Raw genomic sequence first — 14786 nt, forward strand, 5'->3', positions numbered from 1 at the left:
CAAAAATACAATAATTAGCCGGGTTGGGTGGCAGGTGACTGTAATCTCCGATATTCGGGAGACTGAGGCAGGGGAATTGCTTGAACCCGGGAGGCTCACTGCAACCTCCAGCCCAGGACATGGCAGGACCTGCCATGGGCAGCCTCAACTTGAGGGCCACACACCTGAGGCCTGAGGAAAGGGAGCCTGAGAGCAGATTCCGGAGAGGCCACTCACAGGACGAACCTTATCAGGTCAGAGTCACAGAGCCACTAAAGACACCCAGGATTTGCATCAGCATCGTGTTCCATGCTTCCCAAAGTCTGTGTCCTTTCTCTACCATGTGGGTCTCTACCAAAACCCACAAACTTTTAGATTAATCACACCCCCCTCCACCCACCCCTACCCAGACCTCCTGTTCAGTGAGGGAGCAGGCTTCAAGTGTATCTCAGTATGGCTCAATTGCTGAGCGTGTTCTGTCAAAAATAGTTCAGGAGAAACTCAGTTTCACAAAGACCGGCTTCCTCATAGTCAGTGATGTCTGAATAACCTATTTTTATCCAAGGGTATGCTGTATTCTGCTGTAGTTCCCTCCTGATAAAACTGAGTGTGTCTTCCATTCTACGTGGCTTTGACATCTACCTATTTATTGCCTGCCATTATTCTAACAACTTTACTCCAGGCAACGTATTTTTAAATTTCTCCAATTCCCATTTTTTAATCGTTTCTCTCTCTCCACCAAGAATTCCCATCTTTTCATTTATTATAAGCATGTCTTCCTTTACTTCATTGAGCATACACCCAATAGTTACTTTACAATCCTCACCTGCTGATTCCAATGTCTGGGTTCGCTCTCCTCCATCGTCATTTACCTGGTGCTTCGTGTACTGAGTAGTTCTGTATTGTCTCCTGCAACTATGGTCAGAATGCTGTGGAGTGAATTATTGTCTAAGAATGCTAATGGTTGTTTATTGGCCTGCTTGTTTGTTTCAGCTGGGCTCAAACTGGAAACCCTCTTTTTCAGGGAAGAGAGCAAATGCAGTCAGCTCCCTGATCTTCAGCCTGGGTGCCTGGCATCTGATCTGCCCCTGCATGGCTGAGGGGTTGGCAAGGGAGGTGAACAGAGTTTCTGCACCCCCTCTCTGGACTCCCCTTCTCAGGATTCTCCCTCCCTAGCAGCTGCGGTACTCTTAACTTTGACCTCTGGCTCTTCAGGCCAGTAAAGAGGCACATCATTGATCAGGGTGTCAGCTTCCCAGAGTGGCACAGACAGCGGCCTGCCCTTGGCTGGAAGCCTGAAAAACTGAGCAGCTCACAGCAGGCTATTCCAAGTGTTGCCTCTTCCAGAACCGAAAGCTCCTTTCCAGAGCCTTCTGCGGGTTCCTGCTGACCACTTAAACATACCCCTCATTTCTAATTTCAGCCTCATTGCTACCCTGCAAGCAATGGGTGCCTTAATGATCACACCCATTTTACCGAAGGGGAAGCATAGCTCAGAGAGGAGAAGTTATTACTTCAAGATCAAGATGACAGCTGGCAAATGTCAGCCGGGAATCAGACCTGGGGGAGCTGGACTCACACATCTATGTTCTTGTTCTTTCAGCTGTGAAACCATCCTAAGTTGGGATCATAGTTGCCGTTTCTCAGCAATGGTTTTGAGCAAGCCATCAACAGAAGCTGTGCTCTGGGTTGCAAAGTTAAGAGAGATGCTGAGACATGGGGTGGGGGTGGGTGCTCGGAAGGCTCTGAGCCGTCTTCATTCAGAAGGGAACACAGCCGCAGCTCCCCAATTAGTTCTAACTGGAGAGCAAGGCAGAGACCCTTAGCAGGGGCTGAGAGGGCTAGGAGGGCTGGCCAGGCCACCAGTGACCTTTTTAGATTTGCAGAAAGCAGGAACAGAGAACATTATTCAGAGAGCTTGGAGGAAGAATGCAAACCTCCTTAACTGGTAAGTGTTGAAGGAAGCTGGGTCTGAGTACTAGAGACTACCACAGTTCCCTGGCCAGAGCGAGCCTCTTCCAGCACCAGAGGGGAAACCAGCAGCGCCTGCAACAAACCCAGAGCCCAGGGAGTGGGCCAGACAGGGAGCCGCAGGAGAGGCTGGCTGTGCTGGTGCTCATGACAAGCTTAGATTAATTTCCCAAGAGACAATAGAGGAGGACATGCCTGCATTGTGTGTGGGGCAGGATTAGGACGAGAAACTGGCCACACTGCAGAGAGAAGGGGTCAACTCCCTGCCCAACCCCATTCACTCCAAAAAGCTTCCTAGGCCTTGGTCAGGAAAGAATTTCACTCTTCTGGGAAATGCATGCAATCTGACTTTCCTAAGAGACTGCACGAACCCTGGTTTGTCTGAGTTTGAAGCCCACTTGCTTTCAGCTGTGTGGCTTTGGAAAAATCACTTCCCCTCTCAGGGCTTCCATTGTGTCATCTGTAAAATGTGGATCATAATAGTCCCCGACTCACAGGGGAAGCGGGACGTTGGAGGATTAAATCAGTTAATATGTGTAACACTCTCAGAAGACTGCCTGAAATAAGCGTGCACTAAATACACGCTGGCTCCTACGACTGTGAGTACTCAGTTCTGTTACCGCTGCTGTTAATATGCCGGCTATTGCCGGGACTACGACCGCCGTTAATACGCCTGCTATTGCGGGGATCACGACTGCCGTTAATACGCCTGCTATTGCCGGGACCACGACTGCCGTTAATACACCTGCTATTGCGGGGATCACGACTGCCCTTAATACGCCGGCTATTGAGGGAATACGACTGCCGTTAATACGCCTGCTATTGCCGGGACCACGACTGCCGCTAATACGCCTGCTATTGCCGGGACCACGACTGCCGTTAATACGCCTGCTATTGCGGGGATCACGACTGCCCTTAATACGCCGGCTACTGAGGGAATACGACTGCTGCTGCTGCTATTACTGCTACTATTACTACTGCTGCTGTGGCTCTGATTTTAACTAGTACTATCGCTACTGCTGCTGTGGCTGTTACTCCTACTGTAATTATTACTCATGAGGGGAAGCTGAGTGGCTGCAAATGCTTTCTTAAGCTCTGTATCAATTCAAACTAGACGCAGACTCAAAAAGCACAGTGGTACATTTGTCAGTTTAGCAAACACAAACACAGAATGCCCAGTTAAATTTGAGTTTTATATAAGAAGTGTTTTTTTAGTTTATGCAATAAACTAAGGATAAGTAAGCTCCAAATGTTGTCTCGTCCAATATTTGGGGCTTATTTATCCCGGAATATTATTTATTGTTTATCTGAAATTTAAATTCAACCAAGTATCCGGCAGTTTGACAACCCCCTACTTGGGAAGTGGGTAGTGACCTGTTCCTTGGATTCCATTGGCCTTGTTTTCTCAGCACACACACAGACACACACACACACACAGACACAGACACACACACAGACACAGACACACACACACAGACACACACACAGACACACAGACAGACACACACACAGACACACACAGACACACACACAGACACAGACACACAGACGCAGACACACACAGACACACACACACAGACACACACACACAGACGCAGACACACACAGACACACACACACAGACACACACACACACACACACACACACACGCTGGCATGAGGCTTCACTGGACTCATCTTTATAAGGTCAGTGTTCTGGGCTGGGTTTCTGGAATCATAGATTCAGAACCCGGGCAGCGTTCTTGTTCGTTGGACAGTAAGGGAAGAAGGTGGGGAAGGGAAGCAGAGCTGAGCCAGGATGAGCCCTACCACATGACTACAGCATAAATGACACCCAGAGTGGGTCTCTCTAGGAGACAGGAGAAAAGGACTCACTGTGGGTCCATGTCAGTCATTGCAGGGAGCTGGGGATTCTCTCTGGGAAGGTGGCTTTCCTTGGTCTGAAGCATTGTGGTAACTGCAAGCTGGCTTCCTCATCTACCCAAGTAACATCCAAAGGCACCCCCAGAGCTGTGGGGCGCTCGGGAGCCAGGCACCACACCATGAGTGCCCCGCAGTGGCTGTGAGTGCAAACACCCAGCAAGACCTCTGGGACTGGACACAGCAGCTGCAGTCTGGAGCCTGCTTCCTCTTGTGACAAGGGGCAGCCTGCATGGAGGAAACAGCCCGTCGCTGCAGAGCCTCCTTGCCTAAGTGATGCCAGCGACAGTCGGTCCCCAGAGCTGGCTGAGACAGTCGTTCCATGCAGGGGTTTGGCTGAGGCAATGCTGACTCAGGTAAACGGGCTTGACGCTGCTCAAGGGCTCTTGACAAATCGCCTGTATCTTTTTTAAATTCCTGCAATTCATCAGCACAGGTTGTTTTGACAAAATTGTCTTAGTGTCTTGGTTGTCAGATTCAAGAGAAAAAGCTCAAAACTAAGGTTTGTTGAAATCTGCAGAAGGACACGTTGTCCAAGGCCTGATCACTGCCAGCCAAGAGATGCCTGTGACAGATGAGAAAGCACCTGGCATTTTATGTTTGATTTTTGAGGGAGGCTTATTTCAATGGATTACCTCTTTAAAAAAAAAAAAAAAAAAGATTCGTATATTTTGCAGTAAAAAACACTAGACGTTACCTGCAGTAAAGCACTAGACTCTAAAGCTTCTCCCTCCCCTGACCCACACCATGGCAGTCAGATGATCAGATGCTCACAGACAGGTTCCTGCAGTCCCACAGTCCACATCTATTCCATCCACAGCCGTCACGGCACCCTCCTACCCGGGAGCACCTGGAGAATGTCCTGATGCCATATGGGCCTGAGGAAAATACCTGCAGAAAAAGGACACATTTCCCCAGAAAGCTGCAGAGGTCTCTGCTACTCCATGAAATCCTAGAACCCCAGGTCTGCGAAAGGAACTGAGGCCTGTGAACAGCTCACAGGAGCCAGTTAGGCACACAAGGATTTACGTAGACAGTTATTTAGTGAACAGATGGGCTACTGTCAGAGGCACCCAAACCAGAGCGACTCCATCTTGAATAGGGGCTGGGTAAAAGAAGGCTGACACCCACTGGGCTGCATTCCCAAGAGGTTAAGGCATTAATCGTCATGGGGTGAGCTAGGAGGTTGACACTCGGTACAGGTCGCCTAGACCTCGACGATAGAGCAGCATGCAGTGAAGAAGCCGGCCACATTCCACCAAAACCAAGATGCTGACAAATGTGAACTTTGATTGTCCTCACTGCTCATTATGTGCTGATTATAATGCGTTAACATGGCAAAAGATGTTCCCACCAGCGCCATGACCGTGTACTACAGATGCCATGGCACTGCTCATTATGTGCTGATTATAATGCGTTAACATGGCAAAAGACGTTCCCACCAGCGCCATGACCGTGTACTACAGATGCCATGGCACTGCTCATTATGTGCTGATTATAATGCACTAACATGGCAAAAGACGTTCCCACCAGCGCCATGACCGTGTACTACAGATGCCATGGCACTGCTCATTATGTGCTGATTATAATGCGTTAACATGGCAAAAGACGTTCCCACCAGCACCATGACCGTGTACTACAGATGCCATGGCAGTGTCTGGAAGTTACCCAATACGGTCTAAAAAGGGAGGAACCCTTAGTTCCAGGAATTGCCCACCCCTTTTCCAAGGAAACTCATGAATGATCCACCCCTTGTTTAGTATATGATTGAGAAACAGCCATAAAAACAACCAACCGGAAGCCCTCAGGGCTGTTCTGCTTATAGAACAGGCATTCTTTATGCCTTCGCTGTCCTAATAAACTTGCTTTTACTTTACTCTATACCTTCGTCTTGAATTCTTTCTTGCATGAGATCCAAGAACCCTCTCTTAGGGTCTGGATCAGGACCCCCTTTCCGGTAACACTAGGGGCCAAGCAAGGTTGTAGGCATCAAGTCTCATGACGAAAAGATCTCGGGTTTATTAAACAGAGTGTGGTTGAGAGCTGTCATTACTGAGTCTTCTCTTGAACATGGTCACAGAGTTCTAGAAACTTCCCACAGGTATTTTTAAGAAATTGTGTTATTGCTAGCAACTAGCAAAGAAGTAGTAAACATATTTCAAAAAAATATATACATGGGAGAAGTCAAATGTGACCAGGAGGGCCTCTACTGTGGCCCTTTAAGGCAAGGACGGGGTGTTCTAGCGCAGCAGTAGGCCTTTCTGGAAGCATTTCCTTCAGGCTCACCACCCACTGTTTGGAGGGAAAAGTGAGCACTTTTACCACCCCTGGCAGAGATCTGAGGTCCTGATTTCAGCCCAGAGCACTTCAAGCTAATCAAGAGTCTCTGGTATATTGCACTGTTTACGTATCCAAAGCCACACCCCTTGTAGTGAGGCCCTCTGTGTTATCTTAGTAACTGTATTTGCAGAGGAGAAAGATCCTTAATAATAACAGCCACTATCTTGTGTATTCGGCACCTGCAGAGCGCTGTCCAGGTCTGCACGTTGTAACAATGCTAAACTTACCAGCGAAGCTAGGCTTCTCCGCAACACCTCGGAGTTACTCCGTGAGGCAGGCAAAGAAAAGGAAGTTCGGTGCCTCCCCTAAGTCCAGGCAGCCTCACCCACGGCAGGCAGAGGAGAAAGCACCCTGCCTGACAGAAGAGAGAACATCTTTCTGATGCTGTGTCTCTACTGGAGCATGCTAATTGCACATGTGGATTAGACACTATTGTTACCCCCAAAACAATGCCAGTTTGTTTGCCTGGCGAGTAATAAACACATCTTGAGAGTGCAGGTTTGATCAATGGGAGTTAATTACTTAGCACAAATAAAGGTGCTGTTGACAGTATTCTCCACCGCAATGTCTCCCTGTGGGAAGGTGACAGGAGGGCTTCATGGGGGGACGGAGAGAGGAGAGGATGCCATGGCATGGGGAGGAGGGGCCCCAGTGGCACAGACTTTAGATTTTCCAGGAACTCATCGGAGTGTCTGTGCGGGCCGCAGAGGTTAACATAGAGTCCATGAGGCCATCAGTCGGTCTGGAAGACCTTACAACCAACCAGTTTGAAGACCCCAAGAAGAACAGGATCAGGGTCAGCAAGAAAAACAGTTTCATCGTCTCCACTGCGCTGGTCAGCCGACCAACCGTCTCCACACTTCAGCCCACTCCAAAACCACTGGTACATCCCTTATCCCAAAATCCTTGGAGAGGTGGACTTAAGGTTCCCTCCCATCTTCTAGATCGGGCGCTAGGATTCAGTCTTCTCCATTGTGAACTGGCATCTTGGCGGGTTGACTTGCCCTGTGCCCTGGTCATGGACAGTTACACTGGCAATGTAAGGGTGCAAACCAGGAAGAGACTGTCTCCAGCTTATGCCAATGGTTCTGTCTCTGAACAGGGAAAAGGCAGACTGGATTTTATGTTTCACAGGACCTATCTCACACAATAGAGTTACACGTATTCAGGAGGTTTTGAGGAAAAGCTATATATGTGGAGGGAGGAGATAAGCACATGCACGGTGGGCACAGATGTATTAACATGCATTCCATGCTCACTTTGGGGTGGGGTTTCAGCATCAAAACAAGATGGAATGTAGCTGTTTCCATCGAAAAGTGAACTACAGGACATGATGTGTGAATGTGTGCACAGTGTTTGTAAGCTGCTGGAACTGATTCGATGTCTTCAGCTGCTTATCAGAAAAGAATGCTTCTAAGGTCCTCTGTCCAATCAGAGTTGGGTGTTCTGGGTTGTAAATCAGAGGCAGGAATTTGCCTGATAGCTCCTATTGTTAGGGAGTTTTGCAAGAGTGTGCTTTTCTTACAGCGCCAGGCATTTAAAGAGTTGCTCCATCCATAAGTAGCTTTTCTGTTTTCTGTTTCCTTAACGTTAGGGTCCACCTTACTGATAAAGGGTATCTATTCTGGTCTCTCAGACCTCAGTTTCAGTGTGCTACACTGAAGTATGTATGAAAAGAAATAATTGTCTTTATTATTTTATTTTTTTTTTCTGTTCTGACTTCAGGTATAGTTCACGCTTGTTACAGAATATTTGGGGAAAACAGATCTTTTTAAAAGAAATACCACCCGTCATCTCACTGCTAGAAAATAATTATGTTGGTAACGTCAATATTCTTCGTATATGTCTATACACACTTTTGCAAAGTCCACAGAAAAGTTGTAACAATAGTTCAAAGACTTTCATATGCTCCTTTCTCAAATTCACTTGTTTACATTTTCCCGTACCTGATTCTACTTCTGTCTAAAACACTCGAGAGTAAGTTACAGACATCCTGCAAACTTACGCTCTGAATATTTCAGTTGGCTTTTCTCAAGAATAAGGGCATCCATAGCATGATGATCAAAATCAGGAAATTCCACGTCAAACGGCACCACTGTGAAATCTGCAGGCCGCTTCTGAATGCTGCCAATTGCTCTGGCCAGGACCCTCCTAGACTCTCTCCCTTTTGCTCAGCTCCTGTTCCTTGACCTACATGATTCTGAACAGTAGAGGTCATTTATTTTGTAGAACATCCCTCAGCTTGGGTTTCCCCAATGTCCCCTAGAGAATCGATTCAGGCACGCATTCGGGGCAGTGATGCCAAAAACAGGACCAGGTGCTCCTGTCAGAGCATCCCACCCACTGTTATGCGACGCGGGTTTGTTCCACTGTTGCTGATTTCAGAAGTCATCACTTGGTTTAAAGTGTTGCTCACCAGGTTTCTCCAGCAGAACTGTTACTGTCTTTCCCTTTAATATACCTATTTTCGAAAGTGAAATTCCCAGCCATTTTTTCTTGCGTTGACTGAAAATGTTACTATGATTTTAGAAAACATCTCTGTCCCATAAAAGACAAAGAACTCGGTGACAGGTGGATGTCAAAGAAATGTGGGCGTGGAGATGGTGAGGTTTGCGCTGGTACCGTTGGTGCCAGTAGGAAGGGAAAGAGGGCATGTTGAGCTTCCCTCCCAGGGGGCAGCAGTGAGAGAAGGAACATGCCTGGGGGCGGGGGGACCCTCTTCAGATGGACACCAACTGCCAACCTAAGTCAGGAGCACTGGTTCTCAAACTGGAGCACCAGCAGAATCGTCCGGAGGGTTTGCTAGATGCAGATTCCTGTGACCCCAGAGTATATGATTCAGAGCGTGGCAGGTGTTATAGCGGCCCGAGCATAGAAAGTCAACACCAAGACAAAAGTATGCCAAATTACAGGGTCTTTATTGCCGGTGGCCATGGAGGGAGGACTCACGTCTCTCCAACCCATGGCCCCAAAAGGAGGGTGTCAAGACCTTTTATGCCTGTAAACCACCTTGGGTGTGAGGGTGAGGGGTGGGGATGGGGGTGAGGGGCTTCAGACATTCCGAGGGCCAGTGGATTGTGTAAATCACCTCCTGGGCAGAGATGAGGGTGAGGGGCTCTGGACTCTCCGAGGGCCAGGGGACTTTGGATATTCTGATTGTTACTTAAGTGGTTTACACAAGTCAAGATAAGTGGTGTTAGTTTACACATTGTCTGGGTACGGGTGGAAATTACAGACCTTAGTTACTTATTACAAGTCACAGGGGCCAAGATGGCGTGGGTTTGGCCTGCTTGCCTGTCACATTAGGGTTACAGAGAGCAGTTTTAACAGAAAGCCGAGGTACAGTTGAGGTGTGCAGGTTTATGGGGCTTTTACCATATCACACAGGCCCAGATTGTGCATTTCTAGACTGACCCAAGAGAACGCTGAGGCTCCTGGACTTAGGATTTCCATGTGAAAACCAGAGGCCTAAAAGAACAACACTTGGGCTGTTCTTGGGACTCTGCAAGATGAGTCAAATCAGTCACTCAGCAAATAATTCATTTTAGCCTGGATTTTGTCACTAAAACATAAAAGTTGAAACCTGCTGGTGTAATTGCATCTAATGCTGTGAATACACGTCTCCCAGAGCTACTCCAGATTCGGTCTTTGAAGAGGATGGCCCCCCACTCATCTTGCAGTCAGGCTTCCGGGGGCTGGCTGAGAGCGTGTACATTTAAACCTTAAGCACACCTTCTTTTACTCAGCGCATGGCTCCATCCACACTTTTCCAGCCGTATTGAACTGTGTGAACAGTGTCAATAAAGATTCTCCAGTGGGTCTGGACTGCTTGCCTGTCACAAGCAGTCCAGTCACGATTCTCCAGTCCAGGTGCCAATGCAGAACCCAACTCTTAGTGCCAAGTGAAACTGCTGGGGGCTGGAACAGGCAGGAGTGGGGAGGTCAAGAGAAGCACTGGCAAGGGGCCCTCTGCTCCAACCTCACAGAAAGAGAGAGTCCTTGGATTGTCCCCCATCCACCCATGCATATGGTTCCATCCTGCCCACCTTCTCTGATCTAGAGGAGAAAGCTGTGTAATTCTCTGAATTCTCTCCTATCATGAAGTCTGCCCCAGGCCCCAAGCTGAAGGAGATTCCTTTTCTCTGCTCCCTGAGTCACTGACCCAGCCTCGGGTCTGGCTGTCATCGCATTGGGAGAGCTCTTTGTTTCCCTGCCTGTCTCTCCTCCTACCGTGGAGTGGGTTCTCAAGAGTAAAGACCAGGATTTTGTTTTCATCTAGCCTTCAAAATGCTTTATCCAATGTCTGGAGCTTACCAAATTCTAGATGGGTGAATGAATTAGTGAATAAACAAACAGGTACCAAGAACTCCAGCCCTGGAAAGCCAGTGGGATTACAAGGCAAAATCCCCTGTCTCAGGAGCCAAGGTGCCAGCCCAGGAGCAGCATGGCAGAGGAGAGAGAAAAGCCACATGCCAGGGGTATGGGGTGGAGACTCCAGTTAAAGGACAAAGCAAGACGTCAGTCCTCACCTGCGTTAGGAAAAAGGCATGCCCAGTGCTCAGTGTGTGCTTGGCTTGAGGACACTCAGTCCCAGAGCTGGGGAAGAGGTTCACTAGTAGGCAGGGGTTAGGGGATGTATAACGCTTCAGTTATGGAAGCTGCAGGGCGGGGAGCCAGATGGCTCAACATAACCCCAAAGGCAAAGGGAATAGGTCCCACCTCCCACACCCTCAAACTTCTGCATTAAATACTGAACTAGACGGGCTCTTACCAAGCTCCCACAGCTGCCCACTTCCTACCATCCACTTTGTCTTGACAAACTTGAGTCAGGCTTTTCTTTTCTGTGACTCTCTTAGATAAAAGAATAATTAAAATGCAAATAAATCCATGAAGTATCATGCAGGATGAAAATCATTCAACATGAAGCATTGATTCACAAAATCAGAGCTGCTTCTTTCTGAGAGGTCAGGATTTAAAAACTGAAGGTATTTCTTGGAGGATGAAGAGAAGGGAGAGAAGCCATGTAGACAGTCCCAGATGGCCAGTTCCAACTCCTCCAGTTCCATTCAAAACAGCACTGGAAGAAACTTCTGGTCCTTGGACAAACTGTTGAGACAGGCTTCATTTTCTACAAAGTCACAATTTTTTTACCAAGGAACAAGGTTTTCTCCCATTGATCTTTCTTCGCTGGGCTGCCCTTTCCTGAGCTGCTGGAATGGTTTTGCAATTGCTCTTCCGTTTTTCTGAGTAGAATTCACGTAAACAGCGCATTTCAGTGACAGTACCAATGATTCTGGCACTTTCTAAAGGACGTAAACCCTGTGAGACATTAGCAACAAGAGGAGCTGTCAAGCATCGGTCTGGATACACTCAACCGGTTGGCACAATCCACTTCTCTGAATATTCAGAATTTACAGATGTATATAATTAAATGACTTTATTAGGGTGACTGTTTTCTGCTGAAGTTACTTGAGTCACGCTTGATGACTTTTGTCAATATAAGTGACCTATACAATTTCTAAAGAGATTACTGCTACTAACAATGCTGAAACCAGTCATGCACTCAATGCTTCTTAAATGAACCTTTACTAAGGCGGTCTCCCTGTCCTTCCCCTACAGGACTCTGCTCGCTCCTACCCATTCACAGAGGGTGGGCAAAGAGCATCAAATGGCACTGACCCCTGGTGACACTAATTGAACCAGGCAAGGATACTGGACCCAAACTGGATCAGTCTGATTCCCTTCCCTGGCAATCTGAAATTGGACCACTAAATATAATTTATTCAGAAAGCAGTGGACAACCAAGAGGGACCAGTTAGGTTTGGGATCAGCTTGGAGCCCAATGCAAATATAGCAAGCAGCTCAAATAGGGTACACTACATGAGTGCGGTAGAGGTGGGTGAGACCGGGCAGTTTCCATGTTGGAAGACCATCCTCCATGGCCTCTCCATTTCTGCACAGCTTGTGAGCTGTGAACTATCCTCTGAACTATCCTTTCAAAGACATTTGTACAGCAAGAGCCTTAGGAAACAGAGATACTGTTTCCTTCTGCAGAGGGAAGATTAGTATCCAAAAGAGGATGACAAAGACAATGTTTCTCTTTGGGACAAGGGTTGGGGAAGGTTGCTATCAGCCCCTTGCAAAATTAAGACTTCTAAAATGCAGGGTTCCTCAATTCTGTACAGTGTCCATGGGGACCCACCCCATACCATGAGCTGTGGCAGTGGGCGGAGGGTTAAGGGGAATTGGTGCCCGTGCTGACTGCTGGGCCCTAGTAATGAAACCCTAGGTCTCTGACCAAGGAGTGTCCTGTCTTTTGCCAGAGTCCATGAAATTGTGGGAGGCTGCCTGGTTCGTTCTCAAGTAGAGTAAATCTTCAACCCCTCATGGTCCTTGGCACAGGATTAAGCAATTGACTGTGTGGGAAAGAATAACAGGTGCAGAGCATGGTGTACTGACACAACAAAAACGCAATTTCTAAACGAGAAGTTTGGAATCCATCTAGAACCGCTCTTATAATGGGCTCTTTGAGCTTCCAAATAGATGTGCAAGAACACTTAGTGAGTCTATTTTTAAAAATATGCATTATACTCTGAACACTGAGAAGGCAGAGTTCTGTAAGTATTGATTCCTGTGTCATTCAATTGGGAGAACATTTGGGTTTCAAAACCATTTTCAAATGTTTCTGTAATTTTCCTTGTCGGGTGGTGGGAGGAGTGAAAGGTTGCTTTCACTGTTAGTAAAATGTCTAGGAACAGAAGGTCTGAATTAATAGCCTAGTTCCTGCAATCACGATGATTATAAGGATAAGTTTGAGAACATAAAAGGTTCAGGATCCTAAGCTAAGCATGTTATGTATGTTCAACGAGTAAAGTGTTTTGAACAGAGTTGAGAACATAGAAAATGCAGCACAAATGTCTGCTCTTCTTACCGTCACCTTATCTCGTTCAGTGAAATACCAACTCTTGTGTTCATCTCTCAGAGATGAGAAAATCAAGGCTTGAAGAGGTCCGTAATTTGCCCAAGGTCAGCGGTGAGCGCGTTCTTGGCAGGTTGGCAGCTTTATCGCTCTCGCTGTGATCAGGGAGCCTGGTTCCTTTCTGCTGTCTTTCTTGCCCTCTTCAGCGGATCGGCTGTCACACTGGACAAGGTTCTCACCACGTAGTCACAGGGGGCTGCAAAAGTGAAACCTATCCTAGAATCTGCCTCTGCAAATTTCCCCACATCTCATATTCGCCCTTGAGCCACATGCCCACCCTGAAGTGATCCCAGATTCCAGAGAGAAAACCAATGTGAGCACACAAGTACATTGAAAGTGCAGTCCTAGGAAAATCAGAGATCTGCCCACAAGGAAGAGGGGGTGGTGGGGCTCGGAAGGTATGCGACCATGGCTGAGCCAGCAGCAGCCAGGCTGGAACTCCAGGCTCTGAAGGTTCTGCTCTTAACCTTGAAGGTTCCACTTTCCACTGCCATGAAAGCATTTCAGGTCTGCACTGCCCAGCTTGGCAGCCGCAGCCTCACATGACCACTGAGCGCCTGAAACATAGTTCTTATGCTAAGAAAGTCCATTTAATTTTTTTAACTTCAATTTACTTAAATTCAAAGAGCCATGGGGTCAACACAGTGGCTCCTGTATTGACAGCACAGGGCCAGCTTGTTAGTGGCATCGTTTATTACCCTGGGCAGCATTTCTATGGGAATAGCCATACCTGCTTCTGGGGAAACAGAATGTGTGGGGTAAACGGTACTTAAAATTTCAAGTAGCCGTGATTACAAAAAAGAGAGAAACAAGTAAAACTCATTTTATAATATGCTTCATTTTATCTCTATTTCCGAAATGTTATCATGTCAACACGTAGAGGTATAAGAAGCGTGAATGGGACATGTTGCATCCTTTTGTTCATCACCAGTGTTTGAGACCGCTCGTGCATCTGACGGAGCGCCTGACCATCTGAACTCACTGTATTTCCAGCGCTGCAGAGCCCACGTGGCCAGCACTGGTTTCGAGATTTCAGAAAATATTCATGGAAAATTCTCTTTCCTGATCCTCATTCACTACCCTGGGAAGTGGCCAGATGGGGAAGCAAGGCCTAGACAGGCCCAGCCAGCGGCTCTCACACTCTGTTCACCCGAGTCCCTCCAGGGCAGGTTCACTCACAGATGGCTGGGCCCTGCCCTTGCATTTGCCATTCAGCGGGTCTGGGCAGGCACCAGGATGTGCATTCCTAAGAGGGGAGGCTGATGCTGCCAGTGCAGGGCCATGCCTTGAGAAGCGTGGCTCCAAGGGCTCCACCCACGCTCACACCCCCGTAACAAGATGGCTCAGAATTGAAATCCTGGCTTTCCACCTTCCATCTCATTCTCTTTTCATGCACAGCCGTAAGGCCAGGTTGCTAAGACAGTCTGAAAAGAGCTACCAAAGAACAGAGGTGCCACTCACAGTCACCCCAATGTGCCACAGTCACCCCAATGTGCCACAGCCCCTGCGCTCCAGATGATCACAGCAACGTCTACCTAACTTGGATACTTTGTAAGCATTGGACCAATGTGACCTATCCCAGACCTGTGCCTTTCTC

The 14786-nt window shown here is 47.7% G+C and overlaps 1 long non-coding RNA gene across 1 annotated transcript; it reads right to left on the minus strand.

Moving 5' to 3' along the window:
* Window positions 1-9107: 9107 nt before the first annotated feature.
* Window positions 9108-13385, minus strand: LOC144582856 (uncharacterized). The gene is made up of 2 exons (XR_013536354.1): window positions 13142-13385; window positions 9108-11529 (listed from the first exon to the last, which is right to left on the minus strand). It is a non-coding gene; the product is annotated as an uncharacterized LOC144582856 (long non-coding RNA).
* Between the last annotated feature and the right edge of the window lie 1401 nt (window positions 13386-14786).

Source organism: Callithrix jacchus, chromosome 5 (assembly GCF_049354715.1).
Source record: "Callithrix jacchus isolate 240 chromosome 5, calJac240_pri, whole genome shotgun sequence".
NCBI lineage: Eukaryota > Metazoa > Chordata > Mammalia > Primates > Cebidae > Callithrix > Callithrix jacchus.